The following is an 8177-nucleotide window of genomic DNA, read 5'->3' as shown; positions in this document are numbered from 1 at the left end:
ATGACTGGATCTGTGCATTTGTGTCATAGAACAACTTTGTTTGATAAACAAATTTGTATTTAAAAGGGCTGTAGGATTCAGAAGTTCTTGTTTAAACAGCACTAGTGGTCATTAAAGGGATAGGTCACCTCACAAATTAAATTAGATAGACTCTTAGGAGTGCACGTAAGCATCATATGTTTAGGCTTTTCCTAGCAAAAAATGTCTACAGTCTTTCACGAAAAAAAAAATCCTGTAACATTGTCACTTCATTCATACGATCTAACAATTCAATCATGATTTGTTGTCAATAAAGAAGTGATGCATACATGAACATTCTTACAAATATCCTCTTTAAAGGTCCTGTGAACTGCTTTGAAGTGCATTTTTATTCGATGTTTGACGTAATCTCAACCGAAACAGAGTGTAGCCCTTCTGAAAAAAGTTATTTTACTTTATTAAAATTTACTGTCCAATTCACATTTGACTTTAAGCGTAATTTAATCTGACTCCAATTTTGAATATTCTAAATATGCCATTTATGTTTTATCACATTTTTAGTAGTAATACACTGTAAACCCCAATCTTGTCTTTACTTAAACAATTAAGTATAGTTGACTAAACATAACTTAAAATTTTTCATTTTGGTCCTATCACTTAAAAATATGATTTAATTCAACTTGTGTACCATGAAAATGCATAAACTTAAGATCTCATAAAACAAATGGCTTCAGGTGAATAAATGGCTACTTAATTTTTTGTTTAAAATGTATTTAAACATTTGTCTATTGTTTTTCTAGTACTACAAAACCGGCAAGTTAAATAAACCTAAATATGCAAGTTTTGGGAGACGCCATTACTCAATTAAATTGAGGCAACGAATTTACTCAATTAATTTAGTTCAGTCAACTTATTAGGGTTCTCAGTGTACAATTTCGATTTTGATACTTGCTTGTGTCCGGTATTCTTAATTGTACGTTCATTAGGGACCAGACGCCGCTCAGAGTTTCACACTCCGGGTTTGCATGTTTTCTCACGGACAGTATGTCGACACTCTGAAGTCAGAGGATGCACGATGAACTAATACTCAAATAGAATGGTTGCCAACTGCTCACTCATCCTAAAAGAATAGTTGATTTAGCCAATTCCATGCAACTTGCTATTTCAGTGATTAGATGATTAAAAGTGTATCATGCCAGTTACAGAATCCAACAATAAAAGCCAATTCGGAAGTAAATGCACAACATCAATGACTGAAAGATAAATCTAAGAGTGTAGATGGAAGTCCAAATTATACATAGTGTTGAGCTTGAGAGCTCTTCACTACAGGCTGGTCTGGATACAGACTTGCGACCTCGAGACATTATGTCCTTCTCTTTAAATACCCTATGAAAGCAATGAATGGTTATTTGCCAAAGTTACCCAGTGACTTAAAGATTTACTCATCTGTTGGGATTTAATCAAAATTTATCAAAGATGGTGAACAAAACCTCGTTAGTTACACTTGAGTATTTATCAATACCAGAGGGGAAGGAGAGTTCAGGGTAGAGGGCAAGAGTGTGTCAAAGTATATCCTGGGCCTTTTTCTCCAGATTCCAGAGTTGTTTTTGTTTAATTACAATGCACATTTTAATTCTGAGTAAAATCCATCCCTACACTAGAAAGCATTTGATTGATGATGATTTGATTAGAAACGTATTAGAAAAGTATGAGTTGATCCATTTAGGCCAATGGTCTCAAACTCAATTCCTAGAGGGCCGCAGTTCTGTATGCTCTAACCAGCTCCAACTCACACCTGCTTAAAAATCTCGAGTAGTCTTAAACACCTTGATTACTTGCATCAGCTGTGCTTGATTAGGGTTGGAGCAAAAGAGCTGCGGCCCTCCAGGAATCGAGTTTGAGACCTTTGATTTAGGCAAAAGTGACAAACTCAGTTTTATATCTTCTAAACATGAATTTGGTCACTGTTTTGGTGATTGATGTCTAAAAACTAACAATACTTTAACAAAACTTTATTTTAATTTCATGAGACCTTTAAAGGGACAATTCACTGTGGTCTAGTGGGATTTTTATGCAGTACAAAGATGTAAAACATTTTGAAATCAGTGCTGCATGAGTAGAGAACAAACAATGTGTGGAATTCCCCTTTAACATAAAGGTAGAGGAAAATGACAACACCTACAATACACAAGTTCTATCTATAGCTGTGTTCACACCCTGCATGTCAAATGTTAAGTCATTTTCGAGATGACAAAATGTGAGAACACCTGACGCTCTACTCTAAGCTGTTCATAATTATGCTTTACTATGGTAACACCAACATATTGCCTAAATGAATGTCAATGTGTTGATGACCGAGCTGGTGCTGCAGTCACATGCTATAAGTTGTAGCTCTCAGAACATTTCCAATTCACAAGTTGTAATTCTCAGGAAGTGAACATTTTTTGCAAGGAAGAATCTCATAATTATGGTAATTCTGAGTAAATCCTGCTTGCCTCCTATTGGATAGTTCAATGCTGCCTTGTATGAGTGGGAAATGCTTTTAATTTTATTCATAATAACTTGACTTGATGACTTGATGGAATATTTTTTTCAGACAAATAAATTGGGATACATGAGTCAGGGTAAAACAGTGAATGTGTAAACATTGTTATTTAAATAAACTGCCAACACTTTGACAAAACAAAGACAACTGGAAAAGAAGTAGAAGTAGCTGATATGTTTGTTTTCGTTTTTTTGGATATGGTTTTAAGTAAGGCAGGGCAAGGCAAGTTTATTTATATAGCACTTTGGTAATTCAAAGTGCTTTACATAAACCAAAATAAAAGAAACAAGAAAATAAAAACAACAAAGAAAGAAAAAAAACCTGATAAAAACAGATTAAAATGTGTTAAAACAGATTAAAAAGGAATGAAAAAGAAAAGAAAGACATAATAGTGCAATCTGTGGGACGTAGCACAGTGTACATTTAGTAAAGGCACAGCTAAACAGATGTGTTTTCAGTCTGATTTGAATGTACCTAATGTTGGAGCACATCTTGTAGTCTAATAGGTGAAGACCGATTTACCCTGCTTTGACTGAACTCTTGGAATTTCTAATTTACTTGGTTCTAATCAGGGGCAGCGCTAGACCCAATTCCCTGGGGCACGTGCCCCAGTAAAAATCTCCAGTGGCCCAGTAAATGCATTGAGATATGATTTACTTCATATGCAAGTGTATTTATTAAGAGTGGTAATTCAGAAATAAAGACGTTATTCTCTATGTGCAACCGAACCAACGTTGGTAAAAGCAATGTAATCAAAAAGCAAACTGATGCATCTCCGCGTGTGCACAGAGAACACGCGTGCCTCTCGCACGCGCTGGTCTCGCATGCGCTGCTCTCGCACGTGCTGCTCTTCTTATGAGAGTCCCGGTAGTAAACATGCGCGGCAAAAAAGACGGCTACCTGCTAGTTACTTACCGCATATGCGTTGTTAAAACCAGCGTAACAGCCTTTTTTGTTTTGCAAGTGGACAAAACTAAAGTTTAAACAATATGATGGTGATCTTACTAAGCATGCCTCCTGATAGATTTTTTTGTATGAAGCAAAAAGGAGGGATGAGGAGTCAGGGAGGTAAGACTTAACAAACCTAATTATCTGCCATGTGTCAAGTCTACGACAGATAATCCTATAACACATCTTTTTTTTTTGTATTTTATTGAATTTTCTATAGAATTTCATTCTAATGAAATTAATATTTATGCAAAAGTAATTTCTTAAATGATCTTAGCATCACTCTAGTTGTCTTAACATTGTTTTCCAGTTACATTTAAGATTATGTTGAAGAATAATAATATATATATAAGACGTATGTGCCCCAGTAGAGCTTTATGTCTAGCAACGCCCCTGGTTCTAATGATCTGAGTGATCTGTTGGTTTGTATTCAGTGAGCATATTTGTAATGTATTGAGGTCTTAGGCCATTTAGTGATTTATAGACAAGTAGTTATACTTTAAAATCTATTTTGAATGTAATTGGGAGCCAGTGTAAAGACTTGAGGACAGGTGTGATGTGCTCTGATTTTCTGATTCTGGTCACAATCCTGGTGGCAGTGTTCTGAATGAGCTGCAGCTGTCTTGACTGTTTTTTTGGAAGGGAAGTGAAGAGCCTTTACAGTAATCCGCCCTGCTGCTGATAAAAGCATGAACAAGTTCCTCTAAAAAACAAAGTTTCCTCTCTGGAAACAAAGCATCTAATTCTTGCAATGTTTTTGAGATGATACAATAGTATGCTGATTTAGTTACTGCTTTGACATGACTACTGAAACACAGATCTGACTCCAGAATCAAGATTCTTGATCTTATTTTTGGTTGTTTGACCCATAGAGCAAAGGTACGCATTAACGTTGAGAACCTCATCTCTGTTCCCAAATGCAATGGCTTCAGTTGTCTCTTTGTTTAACTGAAGAAAGTTTTGGCACATCCAACTGTTACTTGAGGGTGGCAGAGGGTGTCAATGGATCTGAAGTCATTAGGCAATGAGGTGATCTTAGTGTCATCAGCATAGCTGTGGTAAGAGATTTGGTTCCTTCTCATTATTTGGCTCAGTGGGAGCATGTATCCAACATTTTGGTCTGTTCCTAACACAAGTTGTATGGACAACTGTTAAGGTACATTGTGTCCTTTATTAAAGCTAGTAATTTTGAAATCTAGTGTAATGCATCATAATGATTTCAATATTTACTCTATATGCTTGTGGGTAGCCTAGTAGTGATTTCTATTCAAAATGTCATATAATAACTCGATCTACTGATGAAACAGTACAACCAGATTTATATTACACAATCAAAAATCTCTTTTGACATTAAAACTACTGTTGGGATTTACTGAACACATTCAGTGAAATGTTGTCAGTGAAAAAACATGGATCATTGATTATTTAAATGAACCATGCAAGGTGATTTACTAAAATTTGTGATGGTCAGTTTACTGAAAAAATCAGTTTTACACCTGCTTGTTAGTAGATTTCCACCTGTGTTGTTTGTGACCTAATTTGTGTGTTGTGTTTATGCGCTGCTTTGTTCATTCCTAAAATCGGCTCCAACTTGGATTCAGATCTGCCCCCATCTAGTAAAATATGTATAAATCCAGATTCCTGCACTACATTGTGTTCCCCAGAGTATATTTTACTGTAATATAGGTCATAATTTAGTCTGTAAACAGTATGTCACAATAAAGCTCTGCTGCTATTTCTGGTACAGTCTGACTTTAAAATCATACCGTTCCTTTGGGCACTAATTAAATGGAAAAGAGCGACCAGTACAATGCAGGTCATATTGCTTTGCAATAACATACAGGGGAGTGAATGATGAATGAATTTCCATGTCACTACCCATTTACAGTACAGCCAGTCTCATAATTATATTAGCTGCACTGTTTTGTTTATCTCTATGCTTGTAAAGTGGACCTGTAATTGAGAAGACCCCCACTGAGCATGCTCAGTGGAAACTCCTCTGTCATCAAATTCCTCTTTTAATGAAGCCCATTATGCATTAAGCACTTGTGGATCTTGATTGGAGTGCAGGATTTCAAAGTGAGTTTCAAAAATAGCTTCAAAGACTCATGAAAAAATCATTAGAGCGGAAAAATCAACACATCCACGCAATGGCCAACATTTTTGGATGACGCATCCAATGAAGACATCAGTTTTAGGTAACATTAACCCATCTTCCTGCTTTTTGTTCTAGTCAATGTTGCACTGTGGGTAATCTCAAAAATTAAGATTTCTCAGAGTCTCAGAGCATCAATTAAAGATGGGAACATGGAATCACAGCCAATCGGGGCTTCCCGTTGCTTTCTGATGAAGGTCTACATCGAGAATATCAAAGTAAGAGCGTTTTGTGTATGCTGCGCTGCATATTTCATAGATTTCCCTTTACAACTGCTTCCTCTGTGTTTGTATCAAAATCAATGCATGCTTTTATGCATGTACTTAAGAGTATTTTTTTGATCACATTGAAGTCAGATAGATAGCCTCTGGTCTGAGCCTCTGTGCCTGAATCTGCTTTCATGGCTTCCAGTATAAAGACTGATCCTGGCACTGAACCAGGTTTGATGTTGTTTGGCCGCCTACACTGTGACTTTCTCCTCTTTTGTGTCAGAGGGGGGAGTGGAGATGAAACAGAAAGCAGCAGTTGAGGGAGTGTTGTTTTAGAAGTTTATTGATTAAAAAATTAGAAATAAATCCAGGAATTTATAAAGATCTTTCCCTTCGCCCACAGCTCACAGTAGTCAATCTGAGATGCTCTGTAAATTAATGGACAACAGTGAAGAAATGGTTTACCTCAAAGTTATAATGTTGTCATCACTTCTTATACCCTCCACTTGTTCCAAACCTGAATGAGTTACTTCTGCTGTACACAAGAGAAGAAATGGTAATCATTGTACCGTTGATCTTAACCTTTGATTTACATAGTAGAAACTCTTTCTTCAAAATATATATATATTTGTGTTCAGAAGAATTGATGAATGCATGTGAGAATGAATGGTAAAAATGATTGATCATAGAGCAGACAGTATGTTTTTCGTTTGTTCATTCATTCGTTTGTTTCTTTTGTTCATTCGTTATTGTTTGTTCATTAAATTTCGTCCGTTATTGTTCCTTCATTCGTTTTTTTTCATTCGTTATTGTTTGTTAGTTATTTTTTGTTCGTTATTGTTCGTCCCTTCGTTCATTTGTTATTGTTCATTAATTTTTTCAATATTGTTTGTACCTTCTTCATTGTTTGTTTGGTCATTCGTTTCTTCCTTCTTTTGTTTGTCAGTTCGTTCATTCACTCGTTCTTTCATTCGTTCATTAATGTTTTTACTATATCTAGCATTTTCCTCTCTTCTGTACAAGAGGTTCCATTTATTTTGATGATTAAATTAAACCTGTCATTAAAATCAAATATTGAGCAATAATATCCTTTCACAACATCAATTTTGGCCAGTGCTGGGCACGTTCCTTAAAAATAGTAGTTAGTCATAGATACTAGTTACTTCTCACAAATAGTAACTGAGTTAGTTAAACCAAGTTAGTTAGTTCATAGTTACATAAAAGTAACTAATTACCAAGGAAAGTACTAGGCATTGCGTTACTTAAAAAAAAATCAAATCTCAAATGACTTTAAAATAAATATGCAGTAAAACATTGTACACTAAACTACACTTAGGCCCAATCACAATTTTATTTTTATTATTAGCGATTATAGATAGTGAAATTTAGCAGGTTTTATTTTAGCGGGGGTTTTTTTTTTAAAGCATGATGGTAAAACACAAATGCCATTATAAATGTATTAAAACGTGCTTGTTTGATGTAAAAATTTGTAATAATCACAAAAATACTCATTTGTGCATTTTCTGATCTCCGTGTGCAGCCATGCTGCTGTTGTAGAGGGTGTATTCTGGGAATTTTTCTTACCACTTGGTTTCGAGTGTGGTCCTGAAAAATCTCTGTTTGAAAGGGTAAAAAGCCCTTGCCCTTAGCCCTACATCTTCAAGTTAAAGAGAATTGGGACACTCCCACCCCTTCACGTGAATGTGTGAAACAAGGGGTAGGGTTAAGGGGAAGGGCTAAGGGGTAGAATTGGTATTGTGCCTTGATCTACGTTTTAATGTTGTTGTGGGACAATGTGAGAGACAACCATCAAATTCAACATATAGCTATAAATATTATCATATAGTTGCACAATAAAACACCATAGATGGTTTAGAACTTATAGATACTAGATATTTTGTAATAATAATAAATGTTTGCGGTGGAGAAAAATCAAGTTTTAATTGCTTTAATGTCGTGGCTTTGTCTCCTTTGGTAGCAGAACTCACGTTATCGCCTGCGTTCCTAGCCACTAATTTTGTGGTCTTTTTTTCCTGAGCATAAGTTGCACAATACATACAATCCTTGTGATTTCTTGCTCTACACGTTCAGTAATGAGAGCATAAGAAAGACACATCATCTGATGTATGTTAAAATATGACACCAACAACTGGCTGTTCAGTTTGGTTCTGAACATATTACACATTTTTGTAGATGTGGTTGTCACTCCCTTCATTTTTTCGTGAGTTAATGTGGTTATCAAACCCATAAATTACTGAACTATGAGCGTACAGCGTACAGTATTATGCACTTAAAGATGAACTGCCAACCAAATTTAGCTGCAGCGCGGAGGTGGCCTTTG

The sequence above is a fragment of the Danio aesculapii genome, chromosome 9 (assembly GCF_903798145.1).
Source record: "Danio aesculapii chromosome 9, fDanAes4.1, whole genome shotgun sequence".
In the NCBI taxonomy this organism is placed as follows: Eukaryota; Metazoa; Chordata; class Actinopteri; order Cypriniformes; family Danionidae; genus Danio; species Danio aesculapii.
The sequence above is the reverse complement of the archived record's forward strand: the minus strand, read 5'-3'. Positions refer to the sequence as shown.